This window comes from Larus michahellis, chromosome 4 (genome assembly GCF_964199755.1).
Source record: "Larus michahellis chromosome 4, bLarMic1.1, whole genome shotgun sequence".
Classification (NCBI taxonomy): domain Eukaryota; kingdom Metazoa; phylum Chordata; class Aves; order Charadriiformes; family Laridae; genus Larus; species Larus michahellis.
This window is the reverse complement of record NC_133899.1, coordinates 83,569,843-83,591,066: the sequence shown is the minus strand read 5'-3', so window position 1 is coordinate 83,591,066 and position 21,224 is coordinate 83,569,843. Positions and strand designations below refer to the sequence as shown.

The 21,224-nt window shown below is 42.5% G+C and overlaps 1 long non-coding RNA gene across 1 annotated transcript in view; it reads left to right on the top strand.

Moving 5' to 3' along the window:
• Positions 1-5,445, top strand: part of LOC141742809 (uncharacterized) — a 74,320-nt gene extending 68,875 nt beyond the window's left edge. Inside the window, exon 3 of the long non-coding RNA XR_012586885.1 lies at positions 4,318-5,445. This is a non-coding gene — a long non-coding RNA (uncharacterized LOC141742809). The remainder of the gene's footprint in view (positions 1-4,317) is intronic.
• Positions 5,446-21,224: the final 15,779 nt, after the last annotated feature.

Below are 21,224 nucleotides of genomic sequence, written 5' to 3'. Positions count from 1 at the left end.
AGTCTTTGCCTCTGAAAGGACCAAGATAAAAAAAAACCTCCAGGAAAGTAGGAATAGAAAAGCCTTGTTGCTCTTACCAGGCTGACAGAAACTTGGAAATTCTTTGTTGTCTTCTGCAGAATCAGGTGCAGCAGAAGCGTTAATGAGACAGTGAGAAATTGTCTGACTCCTTTACTGGTGGTTCTTTGCCTTTCCCGTTTAGTTCTGATCTCATTTTATATGTATTTCCTATGGGAATGTCTGATCCTACTTTGTTCTGGCAAAGAACAATACAGGAAGAGCAGGGTGTGATGTGGAGAGACATCTTATGCTTCCCACAGGTCAAGCTGCTCCAACTTGTCTGACTGCCTGTATCTATCCAGCACCCAAGCCTGGCTTTGTGCAATGAAATTGGAAGGTGATCGTTCCATCTTTCCTTGACCACATCTCTGTGTATGGAAAACTGGCTCTGCTGCCCCAGCGAAGCCCCCAAGGCAGCATTGCCAGAGAGAGAATGAAGATGTCGGTACTTTGGTTGGAGGCAGTAAGATTAAGATTAAGGAGACAAACACTTGACTTTGGTAGGGTAAGCCTATCAGATGAGTATGTATATAATCTGTGGTTAAAAAGCTGGCATTAGAAATTTACATTGTTAGTTCTCAAGCTTAGCCCTCGGGAATTTTGTTTCAGGCTGTCTGCAGACTCAGGAAACTGCCACCAAAGCTTCAAAAGTTTGAGAGTTTAAGTACATAAGCACCTATCTGAAGCAAAGTTTGGGCCCTGCTGTGCTGAATCCCAGAAGACAACTGAATGCATGCAACCCTTTGCCTTTCCTCCAAGGATCTTAAACCATCCTGCAGAGGAAGATAGTGTTGTTATCTCATTTTTACAGATGCTATGGCATAAAGGAGTCAAGTGCCTCGCCTAAGGTTATATAGCGAGGCAGTAGCAGTGTCACAAAGTAAATCAGGTTCCTTCACTCTGGTGCCATTAGTCACTGAACTTGACTGCCTGGTGCTCTGCCTCCTTCATCTCCTTCTTTTAATTATTCCATGAGAAAGGGAGATGAGGAAGTATGCATTAGTTCAACAACTACAGAGGGTGATAAAATGAAAGTGCAAACTCAGCAGATGATATATTCTGCATCTCCATGAGGCAATAGGAGGCAGTGGCATTAGAGCCTACTTCAGACATCTACCTGGCGAAGGCAAATCTCCTCCTTCAGTTGACTGTGCCTGCAGACCCGCAAGCCTCAACAGTGACAGGCAGAGAGGCTGTGTCATTCAAATATCAAATTGGAGGGAAGGACAGTTGTTCCTCTCTTCACTCCCTTCCCCACAGAGCACTGATATATGAGGTCTTCTGCAATTTCTGAAAAGAGTGTATCGCACAATTTAAAGCTTAAAATGTAATAAACATCATCTTCTGTAATCCAGAGGCTGTTTCTGTACTGCTGGATCAATGCACAGCTGTCAGCAGGCTCTGCTTCTGAAGCGCAAACTTCCTTGACAGAATGCTATCCAGAACATCACTGCATAGCATCTGTTTCTATGATTTGTTTAATTAATTGCAAAAATACAAAGTTGATGATACTCTTAACAGCCGCCTAACCTCTAAAAGGAGATTTATGAGTTTAACATTTTAGGCTGTGTTGAAAAGTCCAAGCCCAGGTAGAGTCTAGTTTATTTTTGCCCACCGCAGAAGAATTACAAGGCCGAGTGTTGGGAAATAAGCTGTATTCTGGCATTTCACATGAAGTTCATGAAGTTCTTTCTCTTCTCTTTTTTTTTTTTTTTGAGATGTGCAAGTAAATTACCAAGTCTTTTATGATAAGAACAGCATTTCCCATTATAGGGTTGGATAGTGAGGTGTGTCTGTTTCTTTTTTTTTGTTTCTTTTTTTTTTGAGCTGAGCTACCAGAATGAAATTGCAGCCCTGATATTTTTAATAAATAAAATGATGCAAAACTTGTGAATACTTTGAATCTAAAACAAATAAATGAAAATGGATTTTCTGCTTCCATAATTCATATACCAGGAAAGTGGAGGAAGTCTCCAAAAACTGTATTTGAGACACAGAATTAATTCCTTTCAAAAGCATTTAAATGGACAAAGTGTAGGGATTCGGATTCAGGGTATTTTTCTGTTTTTCCACAGTGAAGTTGCTTTTACTTTTCAGATCACTCTCAGGACAATTTAGTTATTTTTCCTGAGGTTACAGTTCAAAAGAATACAGTCTAAGTGAGATGAGTAAAGGCAGGCTGCAACTGGTAATCTATTGAGCCATCGCTGTCTGGAGAAGTTACTCTTTGTTGTGATGCTGAACAGCAACACTGCTTTACCGGCTCCACTTCCTATGTTCCTGTTAATCTTATTTTGTGAGGTTTAGCTGTTGGTCACTTATACTTGCTGCTTTCAAACATTTTGCCTCAAGAAACATTGATGAAGTCAATACACAATTTGACTGCTAGCATTGCAGACTTCCGTAACGCTTGCTTGCCTTTACAGATACATGAATAGTGGAAGGTGCTATTGACCCTATGGGTCACTCTCTCACGGATGCTTTTTTCTTTTGTACCTAGTTTTTCCTGAAAGTATAAAGCTGAATAACCAAATCATGTTGTGAATAACCAAATCATCCCTAGTTAGCATGCATAGAATGAAGCGTTTGAAAAACTACCTATTAGCAGGAGTATTCAACTTTAGTCAAAATAGTTCGTAGGCTTAGACTTTTATTTCAAATAAAGTTGTTTAGGTTGTATCTGAACAGCTTTAGACATAAGAGAAAGCTTCTTGCTTTCAGGTTTTCTGTTGAAGCCACTGAAGGAACTGGCACTTTTGATAAAGATGACTTTTAAGGAGAGTAATGAACTCTTGATCTGCTTCTGTAAGCTACAAGCTCTGTGAACGTTTGATCCACTTCCTTCCATTTCTTGCATCTGATGTGTACTGTCTTGCTTCTGAATGCCCCCTATGCAACCAGTACAGCTGACATATGCAATCTGGAGTAATTCTTTGCTTCACATTGCTGATGATACTTACATGCTTGTGTGATCCATTTGGGAAGACTGTGGTGTGGTCTGTTTGAATAATAGATGCCAGTGCTGGGTTAAGCTGCTTTGACTACTTTATCCAACTTCTTCTTTTTTAATGTGCACACACCCAAACTACAAATGGGTATGTCAGGAGGAAACTGTCTTCCAGTGAAATCAGTGGGGGCTGCATGGGTAAATCCCTTTGCAGTGCTTTGAAAATGCAGGCATGTCTATAGACTACCATTAAAGAAAATTATGATGATGTATATTTATATTACAGTACAGCCTGGAAGTCTTGATGTGCTAGATGTAATGTAAATGCATGGGAAGAGACTATCCCTGCCTCGAAGGCTTAACCAATGTCATGCAGCACGTTAGGGGCACAGCAAAGATCAGCACTAAGAATTCCGATTTCCAACTTCTCATCTTTGAACCGAGCTTTTAACAGCTTGTTTTTGTTTGTTTGTTTATTATGTGCTTACAACTCTTAGGATGAAAAAGAATCCCTCTCCCTTTACACCCTATGTTTCAGATTTTATTTTCTGACTGAATGCTATTTAGCATAAATGAAAAAGAGCAAAAGTAATTGAACAGAGCAGAAAACAACTTTTTCCCGTATAATGTACATAATAGATATGCAAAGCTTTGATTCTAACACTAGTATGCTTTGGGGGAGAATATGAGAAAGATCAGACTCAAATGATGGCTATAACCTTCTTACTCCAAAACCATTAAATGTATTTGAAAATGGTTCAGTATTACTCTAATAACTTAGTTTTAGCTTAAATACTTAGTCTTCATTGATCAAAAAAGGAATCAAGAATTAGGTGTAGTGACATTCCTTTCCTCAGCAAACGTCCTTAGTACAAATATGACAATTTTTATTATTTAGCACTTGTAGATTCTTTGCTTAAACAGTTCTCTTATCCCTCGAGAAAATGCTTGAGGCTCTCACAGTGATTGTTTCTTCAGTTTTGACCATTAAGCTCAAAACAGATATACTAGGTCATTCATTATCTTATTGAGATTATCAGGAAGGCTTTTAACTACTTTGGGGCGAAAATATTCTTGCTGACTTTTTTCCCCTACTAACTTGTGAATGTCCATTAGAATATACCTTCTCTTCTTCCCGAGTAAGTATGCGCTGTGGCCTCAGTAACACAGATGATACAGGCTTTCCCATATAGACACTCAGATGACCTCTTTTGCAGGTCAGTCGTATATGTATGGAAGGGGCTTGAGCTTCTCGGCCTTAATGGGGGTGATGATTAGTGAAAAGTTCTCCTGTTGTTTTTTCTGTACAGGTCACGTAGAGGAGCTGCTCTCACTCTGGTGGGATTGATGACAAAACTCGTGAGAGGTTTCACTGGCAGTTGGCCCTAGAGTGCTGGTAGTTGGAAACGTTAGTTAGGCATGAAACAAACATCTGTTTTCATGCTGGCAATGTGAGTAATATGGTTCCTCAACATAACTGCCGTGAAGAAAGAGGCCCCTGATCAACCTTGGCATTGCATTTTGGCAAGCATGTCCGACTCGCATGTGCTCACAGGTATACTGTATGCACTACATTTCTGTAAGGCAATTCTTGCAGGTACAAAGAAAGGATTTGAATTTAATTATATATTATTTGAGCTGGAAAACAGTTAGTGACGTACGTTCCTGTCTGTGACTATGAAATGTGTATTCTCATTACCCTACAAACACATTCACTCAGAAATTTGTAAGAATCAAAAGTTTTGTGTGCAAACATAGGCTTTGTCTGTATATGTGTGTGGATCTCTTTTGTGTTTGGATTTAGTGACATCCTTTTCTCCAGTGAAATACATTGCAGGGAGCTTTCTAAAAGTGTCAGAAACCACCCTGAAGTGAGAGATGATAAAATCAGAGTGTATTATTGCAGTAAGATGCTTTGTCAGATTAGAATGAGGACAAAGGAATTCTCAGTGTTGGAATGAACAGAACTTTCAGTATTTCCAGTACTACCGTGAAGTTTTTTGGTTTTGAAGTCTGTCCTATAAATGTATTTAGCAGGCAATCTGTTTTACCTGTTCTGTTTGTAGGATCAATAGTTGATTTCAACTTTTATAGTACAGACTTATATTCGGATAAGAGTTTAAATATGTAGCTATGAATCCATGTGTAAGAAGTGCAATTTACTTTTCATATATAATGAAATCCTTACTGGATTAAGACTGTGAGATTATTGCATTCTCCAGCCTCATTCTGTCCAGCTGTGGTCTTTCTAACTCTTTGCAGAAAACATTCCCAAAGCCTTGCTTCTGAACTGTTGTATTATTACCCCAAGACATTTGTATCTTTGACCCATTTCTAAACATTTTTATTTTGTATTCTTGGTAGATCATCATAGTACTAGCCTAAGTTGAACAAAGCCTTTGTGAGTAGTTCAAGTGAGTAAATAAAATTCATAGATGAATAAATAAGGGTGCTTTACAAATTATTTCAACAAAAGGTAATGCAAAAGGACTTAAAGAGAATATGAAGCTGGATATAGACTGTGTATATTCATGTGGCCCCCGACCCCATTCTGACATTAACAGTGGCAGCTGGATTAGGTCCAGAGGCCAGAAGTCTCTTTAGAAAGAAAGATTATTTCAATGATGCTTTTCTTTCCCTTGAGCAGATATGTCTTGGATGGGTTCCATCAACAGAAAATAAAATGACATGCAATTTAAGCTGGTGGAAAAATTTGAGTGGTAATACGCAATGTGAGAAAGGAACCTCAGTTAAAGTAATGTGGAAAAAGCCCTGGAGTTGCATGCATGCAGCAGGGAAATAGAGTGTGTTATTCTTTGAAGCATGGCTTTCCTGAGAGTCCCAGGAAGACGGTGTGATCTAAGGAAACGCTCAGTTTCTCTCAGGATGGCCCAGCACAGGCCTGAAAAGTAACATTGTAGGAGGCACCTGAATTGTTTAGCACTTGTTACATTGCTATTAATTATTTTTTTCTTTATCGTTTTCCTCAGTTTAATAAGATAGCATGATCCCTAGCTAATCCATAAGTATTAAATTGTAATGAAAGCAATGGAGAGATGACAGCAAGTGCAGTACAAAGAAAATAAGAAAAGAAAAATTCCAGAGATGTCAAGAAAATCAGTTGTATCTGGCAGTTTCTGGAGTTTTGTTTTAAAGGAAGTGACAGCAACATTGATAAAAACAAGAATTGACACAGCGCTGTAAAATATAGTGAATGATCCTGGCAGAAGTGGGGACTATCTGGAGCTGGTGTCCGTGTAGTGGCAACCAAGTTTTTAGAAGGCCTAAATCCTTGCAAAACCATGCAGATATTATGTGCAACAAGTGAAAAGACTTGTTAATAATGTGCCTGCCCTTCTGTATAATGCTGTGCTTTTTGCATAAGAGATTTTTCAGGTTAGCTTACAAATTGACAACTGTATTAAAAGTGAGATTGTATCTGCCTCATTTACTTGTCACTCAGGAAAGAATGATACTCCATCCATCATCAGCTCCTTGTGCTGCAGTGGGCCGCTGCATTGTAATTCTCTTGTTATTGTAAAGAGCCTCCAGTCTTATCCTTTACTTTATAAACAATTCTCAGGGAGCCTCATGGGGCTTCTGAGGTGGGTGTAGGTTCTGCTGGCAGCTGATTACTCTGGATGCCTTGCATGCATTTCTACTGAGTGCTTGTAAAGTCCGTTGTCAAAAGCTGACTATTCATTGGGAAAAATAACACCAGCAGGCCACATTTACAGTGTTTCCTGTTGACTGGCCATTAATGACTGAAGAGTCATAATTTTTTAATGATTTACTGTTTCCCAACTGAAAAGGCTGCTGTTGTAATGGAGCATATGTATTTTACATCTACTAAGGATTTGATACTTATGTATCACTAATTAGTACATATAAGAGTAAATAAAGTTAATTTGGGTCGTTTTTATATGCAGAAAACAAATGAGTCTCTTAGTTCTACTAGGAATATTCATCATAAATCAGATTTTTAGTAGCTTAAAGTAAATTAACTTCTTAAAGCTATGCTGACTTACGTCAGCCTAAGATTTGGTTCAGACACCCTTTTGAAGCTGTATTACCTACAGTTTCTTGTTCTTGTAATTCATGGCAACCTTTGAATCCTGTGTACTTTGTTTTAGCAAGGAAGCTTAACTTGATTTATCATGAGAAAATGCACTTTTAACTCTAAAACTTTGTCAGCTACTTGTTTTTAAGGAGATGGCACTGTGTAAACCAATACTATTTGAACTGAAAAAAATCTTAACTACAGATTTTAAATCCCACATTGTTATGACAAGTCCTCTATTCTTTTCAGTCTTTTATTCCTCCATTTCCTTTCTATCCTGCTTGTACCAGCATCAGTCATTGGTTTTGGCAGTGTTTCTTAACACAGATACGAGGAACGAAAGACAGCCTTTGAGCATGGAAAGTTAAGTGACTTTTCTCCATCTTAGAGTTTTAGCAGTCTTGACAGCTTGAGGTCTGTTTTTCCTAAGGAACTTGTCAGTATTCAATGTACTGCTCATAGATAGAGCTTCAGAGCTGCTTTCTGCTTATATCCCTGTGCTTTGCATATCCAGTCTCCTAACACCCTTCTTGACCACTGCTGTGCCTCATCTAGCTTCACTGAACCACTCCTACTCTGGATTATGAAAAGTGCTATATAAAAATAACAAAGAAAACCAATCATTTTAAATAAAAAAAAAAAAACCAACCCATCACTGTGGGTTTGTTGTTTGGTTTTTTTTTTTAAAGAAAAAAAATGAGAAAAAGAGGATAGGAAAGGAAGCCTCACATATTTGGCAGAAACCCTAACATTAGTAGCATAGAAGCAGTGTCAGGAGTGAAAAATAGACCTTACTGAAAACCCCAGGAGGATTATCTTCTCAATGAGTGAAGGCTTGATCCAGAAAGATCTTGGGTTGCTGCCACAGGCTTCAAGGGAGGCTGGAGGTGCCCAGAGCTATATGGCACAATCCTCCAATCTTCATAGCCTAGGAGAAGTTCAGGTCTCATCCTTCCCGTATTAGAATACATGCTTACTCATACTGCAGCCCAACTTAGTGATATGAAGCCTTTTGGCTAACAGTTGAAAGGAAGCTGACATCCTATATTGAGGTGTTTGACAGCGAGATTCTTAAAATACAGCAGGCTAAATCCTGAGAGATGTAGCCCACCTGCAGCTCGGTGCCCTGGTATAACACAATGATTGGTGATAGAATCTAGAAATAGAAATGTCTCGGTATCCACAGAGCTTTCACCATCTTTATGAGAGTGGATTTGTATGAAAAATTTTAATCGAAGAACTGAAATGCATGAAATTTTTTGAGTAATTTTCCCAGACTTTCTGTTATATATGGTTTTCTTTATTCATAGGCCTAATTGTGGTTTCCAAATGACGGGTCAGAGGCCTTCAGGTAAGTAGAGCTCTAGAAAGGTGACAGCCAGGGCCAGGGTCCTGTCAGGCTGATTACTGTGTAGGCACATAGTTAGAGATGTATACCCTTCAGGAGTGGGTCTAGCTAAAGGTATGCAGGAGAAAGAGAGCAACTACACTTCCGTTTTACAGAGAGAGAAGGAGGATGCAGAAATAGACCAGGTAAGTTTGAAAATGTACTGGCTCTGGACTTCTAACTTATGCCTTTGAAAGCCAGCTCTTCAGTGGTGGACTTGCCTGAGTTGGAGGGTATTGAGCTGGTGGCCCCAGCCCAGGGCACAGAGGGTCAGCTCTGTGCCCTGACGCCAGAGATGCCATCACCTTCCCTATTTCTGGCCTCACTGCACCACTACCAGCCGTGACAAGCTGGTGCGGGCCAACTAATGATGAAGCAGTGACTTCCACAACCATTCCTTTGGGGATTACTGCCCTTTAGTGGCCTATTTCTACGATGCTGTAGCATCTCCCATAACTGATGTGCTGCAATTGTCCATCCCGCACCCAGGTGTTTGAAACCTGAGTTTGTTTGATGAGTGGAGGGTGGTGTGGGCAGGATGAAGGATGAATATGGATGTGTAATGGAATTGACTTGAATTCTCTCTAGCGTTATTTGGCTCCTGCCTCTCTTTTCCTTTTCAATCAGTACAGTAGAAAATTCTTTTGAAGAGAGATAATTTTACAAAGTGCTGAGTTCAGTGTTCCAGAGCCTCTGGCATTCAGCAGGAGACTTGCATGCTTTTAATCTATCTCCTGTGTTCCTATATTAAAGGAAATGTTTTCAAAGTGATTCGAGCAAGTTACTTGTGTGAAACCTGTTAACACATAATAGAATATACGCGTGTAACAGTTATTTCACTTTCAAAGTTTGCCCTTAGGAGCAGAAAAGATTTCTCATTGCTAGAAATACTTTTTTTCTTAAAAAAAAAAAAAAAAGAAAAAGAAAAGAAAGGGGTCCTGTATGTGATTTTTCATTCCTGTCTCTCTTCTGCTGGCTTTAATCATGCGAACCTCCCACCAAGGTCAAGGGGAGTTCTGGCTGATTTACAGACTACAGGAACTGGGAAATTGATGCAGAGTTAGCGACTGTCTCCATAGGACTGAGGGGCACAGTGGAGGCAAGAAGCAAATCTTAAACCCAGGAACCTTCTCAATCATTACCTCTTTGCCAGTGTTTCACTCCTTGAGAAGATCCCCACTATTTGAAGGGAGAATTCTTTAAGAGATCCTGCCACACGATTGCAACATTCTCCTGTCAAAGAGCTGATCTTGTAACCATGCGTTTGGGCGGGTGAACGCTCCCATTTCCCAGTGGGTTGGAGAATGCTGAAGTGAGTAAGTCACACAGACAGTTTTGATAGGTTGCCGTCAAGGTGAAAAGTGTATCTTAAGCATGCATGTATGATGTTGCTTCTTACAATTTCAGTTTTGCTAAGAAATGTGATTTCTTCAACATTTTATCTCTACTGAAAATAGATAAAATTTCAGCTATGACAAATTTTAAAACCATCTGTGGAATGGTATCTATCCATGTGGTGTGTTGTGGCAAACCCAAGCTTATACCTCTTTCACAGAAAGGTTAGCCACCTCCTATTACTGAAGAGCAGCTGACATGCACTGATCAGTTCCCAGGTGAAGCAGCAGTTCACAGCTTCCATGGTCTGTGGTGTCCAAGACAACGCTAGGACCTGCATTTCCAGGTGGGAATGCAGGGCGTGAGTGGGTCAGGGTATGTGGGGAAAGAGCAAAACGGGCTGGGAGTAATGTGGGCAGTATGAATTTTGGGAGGAAAGGATTCCTGGCTTGTAATTATTAGGTGAAATGAGAGGCATGAAGATCTTGGTATGTAGCATGAGGTAAGAAGTTAGAAAACGGAGCACAAAGGAGTTGTCAGTCATAAGTCATAGAGAGTAGAGGATACCCGATGGGACAGTCATGGAGTAGCAGCCTTATTTGTGTCCATAAAAAGTATGGAACACTAGCAGACAACTGGAATTAAAACATGCCATTGTTTGTTTTCGTTCGTCATTACTTCCCATCAGGAGTAATTGAGCAAAATACGTTTCTTTGTGGTGACTCTACTGCTCAGTCCTGCAAAATCTCAAGAGTCGGTGTCTGTTGAGCCAACATCTGTTGTAGACCACATAACTCCAGCCTGATGCTTGAAACCCTGGTCTTTTCTGCTCATTCAGTGAATTTTTGGGGACCAAATGCCTGAGAACTTCTTAGGTAGCCCTAGCTTTTAGCTAAGACTTTACTGATACTCAGTGCTTATCAGGATATCATTTGTTCTGTATAGTATAAATATGCAGTACTAGGCCAATCTTGAAGCGCTGTAAAGTTTGCGTCCTCTTTAGAATCATAGAATCATTCAGGTTGGAAAAGACCTTTAAGATAGAGTCCAACCATAAAGTTTAATTCCCTTAAGCTGGTGGAAACCTCTCTAGAGATACAGTAGCGGGGAGCAACAGTGATCAAGTGTGGCAGAGCATGTTTGCTATTCTGCCTTATTCTTCTGTTCTGACAAACTCCCTCTGCTTCCCTTTACCTGTCTGTACTTAGCAGCATGCTCCGCTCTGGGCTTGTTTCATGATGGAGCAGGGGAGGCTGAGGTCAGAGGTTTGGCTGTATCAAGAGCAATGTGACAGAGTTGTGTGTGAGAGATGGCCATTCAGGGAATGAACAGTTTGCTGTCTGCTCAGCACAACGTGACACTGTTGCTGTGATTTTGGTGTAATCATAGGAGAAAAGTGAAAGGTCCACAAACAAAAAGAAAAAACAGAACAAAAGAAAAAAAACAAATGGGAGAGGAAGGGATATTGCTAATAACATTCCTGCTTGGGAAATCAGACTATGATCTTTTGCTGAGTGGGGTGTATGCACCACCATTTAACTACTTTTGCATGACTTATTTGACATTTCCAGTTGGATTTGCCCGAATGTATCTCTAGCGATAAAATGTGGCAATGTAACTTACTCGTCCTCCCTCCTAGAAAGAAAAGCCCACTGCTGATTTTCTTATTTCACATTCCATCAGTACGTCTGCTACTGCCCTGCTTTGTGTAGAAGTAATTTTTCTGCAAGTCTTTTTCATCATTAGAGTTCCTTCTAGTTTGAACAGCAGCTCACACTGGTTGGGCTAAGATTTAGGCCAGTGAAGTAATAGGATCTCCTTCCTAAAAGGATATTGAGGGGAAGGATTTCCCCCCTCCTTCCTTCCATGCTGTTTGACCTGGCACCTACGTCCCACCTTGCTCTGCTCTGCATTGTTCAGCTGCTTCTGCAATACACTGATGCACTTGCTGTTGTTTTATTGCTATTTTTTTTCTCATTGGCTTACTATGGGTTAAAAATGGGCAGCGATTTGTTCCATTTCAGGGGTCAAAATGAGTTCATGCAGTGTCAGAGAGAACAATGTCACTCCATGGCTTCTAGATGATATCAGCCTCTTGCCGAGCCTGCTCCGAAGCCCGGTGGAGTCACTGGGAGTCTGGTGGTGGCTTGGTCCGATCCATAATCCTCCTTTCACTATGGAATTAACACATCAATTCTTAGGTCTGTGTTTCAAAGTATATTAAATGTTATGAATTGTATATCACAGACTATACTGGAATGGCTCCAAATGTACCTTACTCCCACTCATTTTCTAATTGTCTCCCAGCTGGGCCTTGGGCAAGCTCCGAGCACCACAGCAGTGTGGGTGGCATCAGTATGTCTCCTCCTTGTGGCAGTAGGCACCAGCTCTGGTTGCTGCTGTTCTCCATCCCCTTCTAAGACCACTAGCCAACAGGTACCTTCTGTCTTTCTGCTCAGAGGGAATTTCACTAACTTGGTGAAATTGAGGTTGCTAAACTGCTCTCTGTTATATTCCAAAAGTCATGGCAGTCTGGTGAGGTCCCCACTGGCTGGAAAAGGGGAAACATAATCCCCATTTTCAAAAAGGGAAAGAGTGATGAACCAGGGAACTATAGGCCAGTCAGTCTCACCTCCGTGCCTGGTAAGATCATGGAGCAGATCCTCCTGGAGGCACTGCTGAGACAGAAGAATAACAAAGAGGTGATTGGGTAAAATCAACACAGCTTCACCAAGGACAAATCATGCCTGACAAACCTGGTGGCCTTCTATGAGAAGGTCACAACATCAATAGACAAGGGGAGAGCAACTGATGTCATTTACCTGGACCTGAGCAAAGCCTTTGACACTGTCTCGCATGACATCCTGGTCTCCAAGCTGATAAAATATGGGTTTGATGGACTGACAATTCAGTGGATAAAGAACTGGATTGACAGCTGCACCCAAAGAGTGGCTGTCAATGGGTCCATGTCCAAGTGGAGGCCAGTGACAAGTGGAGTCCCTCAAGGATCAGTACTGGGACTGGTCTTGTTTAGCATCTTCGTCAGTGACATGGACAGTGGCATAGAGTGTACCCTCAGCAAGTTTGCCAACGACACCAAGCTGTGTGGGGCGGCTGACGCACTGGAGGGAAGGGACGCCATCCAGAGGGACCTTGACAGGCTGGAGAGGTGGGCCCATGCCAACCTCACGAAGTTCAACAAGACCAAGTGCAAGGTCCTCCATCTGGGCCGGGGCAATCCCAAGCACCGATACAGGCTGGGCAGTGACTGGCTTGAGAGCAGCCCTGAAGAAAAGGACTTGGGGGTGCTGGTAGACGAGAGGCTCAACATGAGCCATCAGTGTGCGCTAGCAGCCCAGAAGGCCAGTCGTATCCTGGGCTGCATCAGGAGAAGTGTGGCCAGCAGGTCGAGGGAGGTGACTCTCCCCCTCTACTCCACTCTCGTGAGACCCCACCTGGAGTACTGCGTCCAATTCTGGAGCCCCTACTACAAGAGAGATATGGATGTGCTGGAACATGTCCAGAGAAGGGCCATGAGGAGAGCTGGAGCACCTCTCCCATGAGGACAGACTGAGAGAGTTGGGGTTGTTCAGCCTGGAGAAAAGAAGGCTCTGAGGAGACCTTATAGTGGCCTACCAGTATCTTAAGGGGGCCTACAAGAAAGCTGGTGAGGGACTTTTTAGGATGTCAGGTAATGGTAGGACTAGAGGGAATGGATTAAAACTAGAGATGGGACGATTCAGACTGGATGTTATGAAGAAGTTCTTCACCATGAGGGTGGTGAGGCACTGGAACAGGTTGCCCAGAGAGGTGGTGGAAGCCCCATCCCTGGAAGTGTTCAAGGCCAGGCTGGATGGGGCTCTGAGCAACCTGGTCTAGTGGGAGGTGTCCCTGCCCACGGCAGGGGGGTTGGTTTAAGGTCCCTTCCAACCCTAATAATTCTATGAAATATATTCCTTGAAGATGTGAATGGGAACTGCTTTCCCAGGAGACGTGGTACGTGGTGCCCCACAAAGCCTTAACTCAGTCACTGTCCTTCTGATACTGTTGATTTCCTCAGCAGTGTCCGCTGTAGATTGTTGGATGCACACAGTATCGCATCTCTAATTTCAGATTCCTGACAGAGTTTTGTGTCTCCAGTCTGCAGCTACGTCCCCAGTCTGCTCACGGTCACTAACCGATCCTGCCTGCCCTCGTGGATGCCAGCAGAGCATGAAAGCTGTGATGCCCTGTCTTCTGTGTGGGTCTGTGCTCTCCCACCCTCAGGGACCCTCCCATTTCCATGCAGCTCCAGCGGGCTCTGTCACGACCTGCCACTTCTCTCACCCGCGCAAAGTCCCAAGCGGCTTAAAACGCGCTTGCCGGTCACTGGGCGGGACGGCTCCCGGCGGCTTCCCGCTCCCGCCAGCCTGCAGCCGTGCCCGGGGCTGGGGATGCCCTGCAGGCCACGGCGGTGGCGACCCTTCGCCGGGCCAGCGGCTGCCGCCGACGCGCTTCCTGCGCCGCCGCTCCCCGGTCTCTGCTGCCCCCTGCCGGCGCGCGGCGACGGCCGCTGGGGAGCCGTTGGGTGACCGTTGGGATGTGAGGGGGCGCGTGCCGGCCGGGGTCGCCTCATCGCGGTGTCCGAGGGGTGCTGCCTGCCGGGCGGGCAGCGGGCCGGCAGCCACCCGGCCTTGCCCTGGGCTTTCCTGAAGGAAACGCGGCGCTGCTGAAGCGGCCGGCAAGGGCAGTTTTGCGTTGGTCGGGATCTGGGCTCCAGCCAGGAAGCCCTTGGCCGCCCGAGTGCGAGGGAGCCCTGGTCTTCACCAGTGCTTCTGCGCAGTGCTTGCTTTCACTCAGGTAAAAAGCATTCGGTCTCCTCCTTAAAATCAGAGAGCTCCGTTTCAGCCTGTCCAGCCGGAAAAATCTCCTGCATATCTAAATTCCTGCCTGTGGCACCGTGGTTTACCTTAGTGTGCGTTTTTGCCTACTTCTGCGTCACCAGAATGCAGGTTGCCCACTTCGCATTCAGCTGAGCTTGGGTAAATCTGAATCTTTACAACAATTACAGGTTGTTCAAAAACAACAGGAAAAATAGTTTCCTGATGTGACATTTTCCCCCCAGAATACTTTTCTCTAACAGATTCCTGAGGTCTTCTCAGGACAACGGGTCCTTGGTTTCATTTTCAGAGGTTGAGCAAGGTAGAGAATCAACCAACACACAGGGAAAGAGAAGAATGGACAAGAACGGCTCCTGCTTGTGCTGTGAGGTCGCGGAAGAGCTCCAGAGCCAGTCTCTCATCACAGGGCCCCAACAGGGATCATGCCAGCTTGGGAGGCTCTTTGTTATGGTAGAGTTTTCCTCTGTAACCCAGCCTGGAGAAAGCTATGCTTTGTCTTCAGTGTATCTTCACATTACTGAAAAGAAACCTTTAGCACAAACCGTATCATCTTCTGGCATCAGATGATAGTTTGGTAAGCTAGTACAAGAGTTAACTAAAAAAGCATAGTCTGCACATTTTGATCTGAACTCTTACCTCTTTACCAAAGAAATTTATTTTGAGACCCTGTAAAGATGGGTGACTGGCTACAGGGCTGCATGTATCAAGGAAAGGTCAAGACAGTCATGACAGTACTGGAGCCCAGCTCTGCCAGATCTCAGCACCAGGGTCCACCCACACGCAGCAAATCAGCTGCAGGTTCCCTCCGCTCCATGATACACATATCACACGCTGGCAGTGGATAGATTTGCATACGTTTTACTGGTAATGAAATTAAATTAAATTAAATGGAATGTAAAAAGAGGAAAACTAATTAAGTGTTGTAAATATGATTGCAAGAGAGAATTCATTCATTAAAGTACTGAGAAGTGAGGCAAATTCTTATTTACAGTAATTTACCTTGTGTTTTGCTGTGAGGATTATAAATTTAGTTGCAGACTGCTCTGATGGTAAGCTGATTTGTATTTAGCAAGGTGTTACCTTTAAATCAAAGTGGGCTCTTGAAATTAGTGAATTACATATTTAGAGTTAAGGACGTGATCAAATATTTTGACAGCCAATTTTTCTGGTTTTCTGTTCAGCATCAGTGGGAATTTTCTATGTGTTGAAACTGAACTCTATGCTTCTTATTGCTCATCATGGTTAAAGGAAGTGATTTTACTCTCCTAATCAAATCTCTTACTTCTGAAGGTAGCGTGATCATTTCCCTGCATTAGCCATCAAAACTGTTTGTGCCAGGAGCTGGATGATAAGATCCGTCTTGCAGTCAACACCTCATGTTGTGGAAAGGAGGAGTACCTAAAGAGATATTCCTATGGGATGGGCAAAGGGTCCAGAAAGTGTCTTTCACAGTAAAATTTGGACTTAGTGGTTTTTGCAGAAGCAGCCTCCATCAGTTTGGTTTTCTCCTCTCCATCTGCAACCTTAAATATTGACCATAGTAGCTTATTAAGGCCAGAGATGGACTCTAGCTATGGTGGTAATAAACAGCTCTAACAGCAGAACGTCAAGGAACACTATTATTCCTATTTCTTAGCCCCTTTGACATCTAGCTTAGGGGCAATCATTTTTATATAGCTCCAAGTTCAGTGTCCCTAGGGAGTCCTACGTAAAAGGATTCAAAAGAAGTTTTACGATTTCTCCCTCATGCAGTATATCTATGTTAAACCTGGGTATAGCAAAGTGCTGTTAGGATGCTTCTTAGAAGTATTTAATGGGGAAGCATTAGAAAAATCTTTCTTTTGTTACAGAGCAGATGAGGTTTTCCACCATTCCTTACTCATTCTTCAGATCAAATACAACTTTCTAAATAACCTTATTTAGAGTCTTAACTCAGAAAATGACATATATTGAGACCTGCAAAGATGTATCAAATGACTTACTGTCTGCAGTCGAAGACTTGTACTCTAGTACCCCTCCCAAATACTCAATTTTTTCTCTCACGTTCATTATATATGGTGTACGTTATTTCCTTCAGGCACATAAACTTTCATCTACCTCCAAATCCATCTTATTTTGTGGCAGTATATAACACTTGCCAGTGGACTTACCGTCAAATAAAATTTACTTCTCATATTTCATATGTTGTTGTGGAGAAACACAGAACTTGGCAACTGTTGTAACTATTTAGGTATAGTACTCCACATGGTCATGGAGTGCCCCTTCCTTTAACTGGCCCTTTTACTGCTTGGTACTTAATTTTATTTAGTTTTTCAAAATGAGACAGGAGCTAACCATCCCTGCAGTGCTCCATTAGACTCTCACCTCTTCTAAGACTTTGCTGCTGATCTTTATCCTTTGTTTATAGAGCTTCTGCCAATTTTCCATCCTGTGACTGCTTATGTCTGAGGCAGTTTGAGTACAACAGGGAGCTGCTGTAGCAATTGCCTTAAAATCCCCAAAGCAAATGCCTGTTGTACTCATTGCATCCACTAATTTTGCAATCCAGTGGAAGTGAATTTTGTGCAACAAGATTTCTTTGCAAGTGCACATTGTTTATTGCTTAGAGTTGCAGTCTTTGCTAGATGATTTGTAAATTTTGGCTCTAGGTATTTTTGATATTTTACAGGTGTCTGAAGTAATTGCGAGGATTACTGGTGCTGTACTTGCTTCATTCCTTTGTGGCATATACTGCCGTGCTGGTAATTTCTTTAGCGAATGTTCCAGTGACATTCACAGTGATGTACTTCGGGGCTGGTGGCATTTTTAGGAACTGACATTAATGTGAGGTCAGAATTTCATCCCCTGGTGTGTGAGTGTTTATTTCCTGTGTATTTTACAGTATATTTGACCTGAAATAGCTTTGTATTTGAGGCAGAACTCCCACACTGTTGTGCCTATGGTCTTATCAGCAGTTCTGATTCACTGGTTTTCTTGGTTACTCTGTTGGGTGTTTTTTCATGACTATTTCACAAATGGTCAGATATAAGCAAAACAAGCTTAATAGGCACACAGACAACAAAAATCCCTGCTGTTATTCATGATCCCCCCACTTGGAGAGCTTCGATTATTTAATAGTATTTAGGCTCATGTACTGCTTTTCATCTCAAAGTGCTTTATAAGCATTAACTAATTAATTCCTATTACTGGTAAGCAATCTATTTTTTTTCCTATTCCCAACCCCATCCTCTCTCCACCCACCAAGGCATACAGATCAATCTCTAGACCCTTCACTAGAATTGGAGCTGGAGTGACTAAGCAGTAAAAATATTTGCATCACAGGTTTAGCAATCTGGTCTGCCAAAAAAGCCACTCACCATTTCCTCGGTATTCAAGGCACAAAGGTTACCAAGACTGAGTATAAGTTACATTGATTCAGTGTCACTAGAGAAAAGTCTGATAAGCACAGCCCTTGAGGGCTGGTTCTTTAATGACAAAGAAGCAAGAGGTTTCAGCATGAGTTTTGGAAGTTACAGCTGCCATTAAGAATGTGCATATTTTAAAATATTGAAAAATATATCAGTCAAGAACATACACAGGGGCATCTTCTAAAAGTCTGGTAGTCTTCTGTTAGATTGATTCATTTGATTGATTAGAGTGTTTGTTTTGGGAAGACTTTGATACTTTGTATGTATTCTGTCCCCATAGCAAATACACCTGTATGAAATACAGATGTGCATCATCTCTTCAGTTCCCTGCATTAGGTGGTACAAAGGCAGAGCTTCCCCTTTCACAGCAGTCACATCTTTTGTTTCAATGCAAGTGGCATTATGACCAGCAGGAGGAGGAAAACTGACTGAGGGCACAGCCTCCAGGTACCAGCTGGGCGTCTTTGGTCTCAGTGTAGTGTTTGTTCATGGGTTCCCATTAAATATAAACATCACACTAGGTAGGAATACCAGCATATAGAACGTAGCAGGATACTAAGAACTGAACAGTGCTACACAGTGTGTGTGTGTGTTTGTGTCTTAAGGCAGATGCGGTTTCATCATGGCTGAATTGATACCACTGCACATCAATGTAGAATTCCCTTTTCTGTTTTTTGGAGGGTTTTTTTGTTTGTTTTGTTGTTGTTGTTGTTGTTGTTTTGGGGGGGTTTGGTGGTGGTTTTTTTTTTTTTTAAAGTAGAAATTCGGCATTGCCAAATTAAACTTGCATAACAAAAACTTCTCCTTCCTTCAAAAAAAGTCAGTTTTGTCATAAAAGAGCTGACTATCCTAAAGGAAAAATATTTCCTATGGGTTTGTTCTGACATTGTATCTTATCAGAGCTGGAGTTGGGGACGCCTGTTTCCTGCTGTCTCTGTTCTTTGTAAGATGACATCATAGCTAGGGATGCCTGTGATGCAGCTGCTTCTGTGCACTGTGAGGAGTCACCTGGGTAGTGTGGGTTAGGGAAGAGAGTGGGAGCACCATTGCTGTGAGGTGCAATGGAAATGTTTCCTAACTGGAATATTTCAGAATTAATTTTTTTTCGTACCGGTGCCAAACAAGCTAACTTCTTCACTGTGCCAACTTTTGCCTTAAAATAAAACATTCTTAATGAGGTCTAAAACCCCTTTGAAAACCTCAATTTCATACCCAGGAATGCAGTGATATTTTTGCATGCTATTTCCTGTATGTGAGGAAGTATTTGGGTGTCTAAAACGTGAGCAGCTGGCTGCTGTATTATAGTTATCACCTCTACTGTGCGAGGCCAGAGGTAACTCAGTGTTAATACTGAAATAAATAGGACACCCTCCCCTCTCACCTGCCATGCAGTGCTAATATATTAAGTAAATGTTTGACAGTAGCATGATATTATGTCATTTAACCTTCAGGACAGCAGTGAGCAGCGTTTAACCGGTCTTCATGTAAGTCTTGTTACAAAACCTAGCAGTGGCTAGTGTGGCTTTTCCCACTAGAAAGGAGTCAAACACAGCACCGTCAGTTGTGCTCTAGCCATGCCCTCCTGAGGGGCAGCACTTAGCATCCCTATAACATCCAGAGCAGGGCTAAGGTTGATAGCCTGCTAAAAGGGAAGGAGGAATTTCAGTTGTTCCTTCAGCAGTTTCCTGTATATAGGTGTGAAAAGCCATGAGGGATGTGATCCTTTTATCCCTTCATTCAAAACTATCAAAGCAAAAGATGCTGAAGAGGCTGTCCAGATTTCAGCGTCATCAGGACCCTTCCAACCATAGATTTCAGCTTCCCATTTAAGCAGATAATCAGACTTCAATATCTTAATTTATCTGAACTAGAGCATCTCTATTAGAAAATGCAACCAATTTTGAATTTAAAATTTGTAATGAGGTAAAATCCATCATAGGTCTTGGAATAGGTTAGGGTATAGGTTAGGGGCGGACACGCTGGGAAGCAGCTCTGAGGAGAAGGACCTGGGAGTCCTAGTAGACAGCAAATTATCCATGAGCCAGCAGTGTGCCCTTGTCGCCAAGAAGGCCAATGGCATCCTGGGCTGCATAGGGAAGACTGTGGCCAGTAAGTCGAGGGAGGTCATTCTCCCCCTCTACTCTGCACTGGTGAGGCCACAACTGGAGTATTGTGTCCGGTTTTGGGCTTCCCAGTTCAAGAGGGACAGGGAACTACTGGAGCGAGTCCAGCGAAGGGCAACCAAGATGATTATGGGACTGGAGCACCTCCCTTATGAGGAAAGGCTGAAAGAGCTGGGACTCTTTAGCCTGGAGAAGAGAAGGTTGAGGGGGGACCTGATTAATGTTTACAAGTATCTAAAGGGTGGGTTTAAGGAGGACGGAGCCAGGCTCTTTTCAATGGTTCCCAGTGACAGGACAAGGGACAATGGGCACAAGCTAGAACATAGGAAGTTCTGTTCAAATACACAGAAAAACTTCTTTACGGTGAGGGTGACAGAGCACTGGAACAGGCTGCCCAGGGAGGTTGTGGAGTCCCCTTCTCTGGAGATTTTCAAGACCCGCCTGGATGCAGCCCTGAGGGATGTGCTTTAGGCAATCCTGCTCTAGCAGGGGAGTTGGACTAGATGATCTCTAGAGGTCCCTTCCAACTCTGAAGATTCCGTGATTCCGTGAATGTTTTTCCCATACTTGATTTTGAAAAATGTAACATTTCTAATGTGAATATTGTAGGGTTTTGGTTCTCATCAATGTATCTCTTTGTATTTCTTGTTATCTTCATATAAGAAACTAAAGCATTTCTTCTCAGCCGTTTTAGTCATTCTCACAGCTCTCCACTCTCTTGTCTTCAGTATATCAACTGATCTTTCTTCACTTCTTAGCACTTGAACTAGGTACCATACAGTTGCTACACTAATACCAAATGTAGTAGTAATGTACTCCTAGGCAAGGTTTCTCCATTTCAACGTCAAGGCATTGCATTCACTCTTTTGCCCCACTGTAACAGCTTGTATTTAACTAAGTGCCCATCACACACCAAGTCATTTTCAATTTCATTGCTTCTTAGAATTAAATCTTTGGTCTGTAGCACCAGGAGTCAACCAGTAGGAGTCTTGGGTGGTACAACCATGTTCCAACACCTAATATTG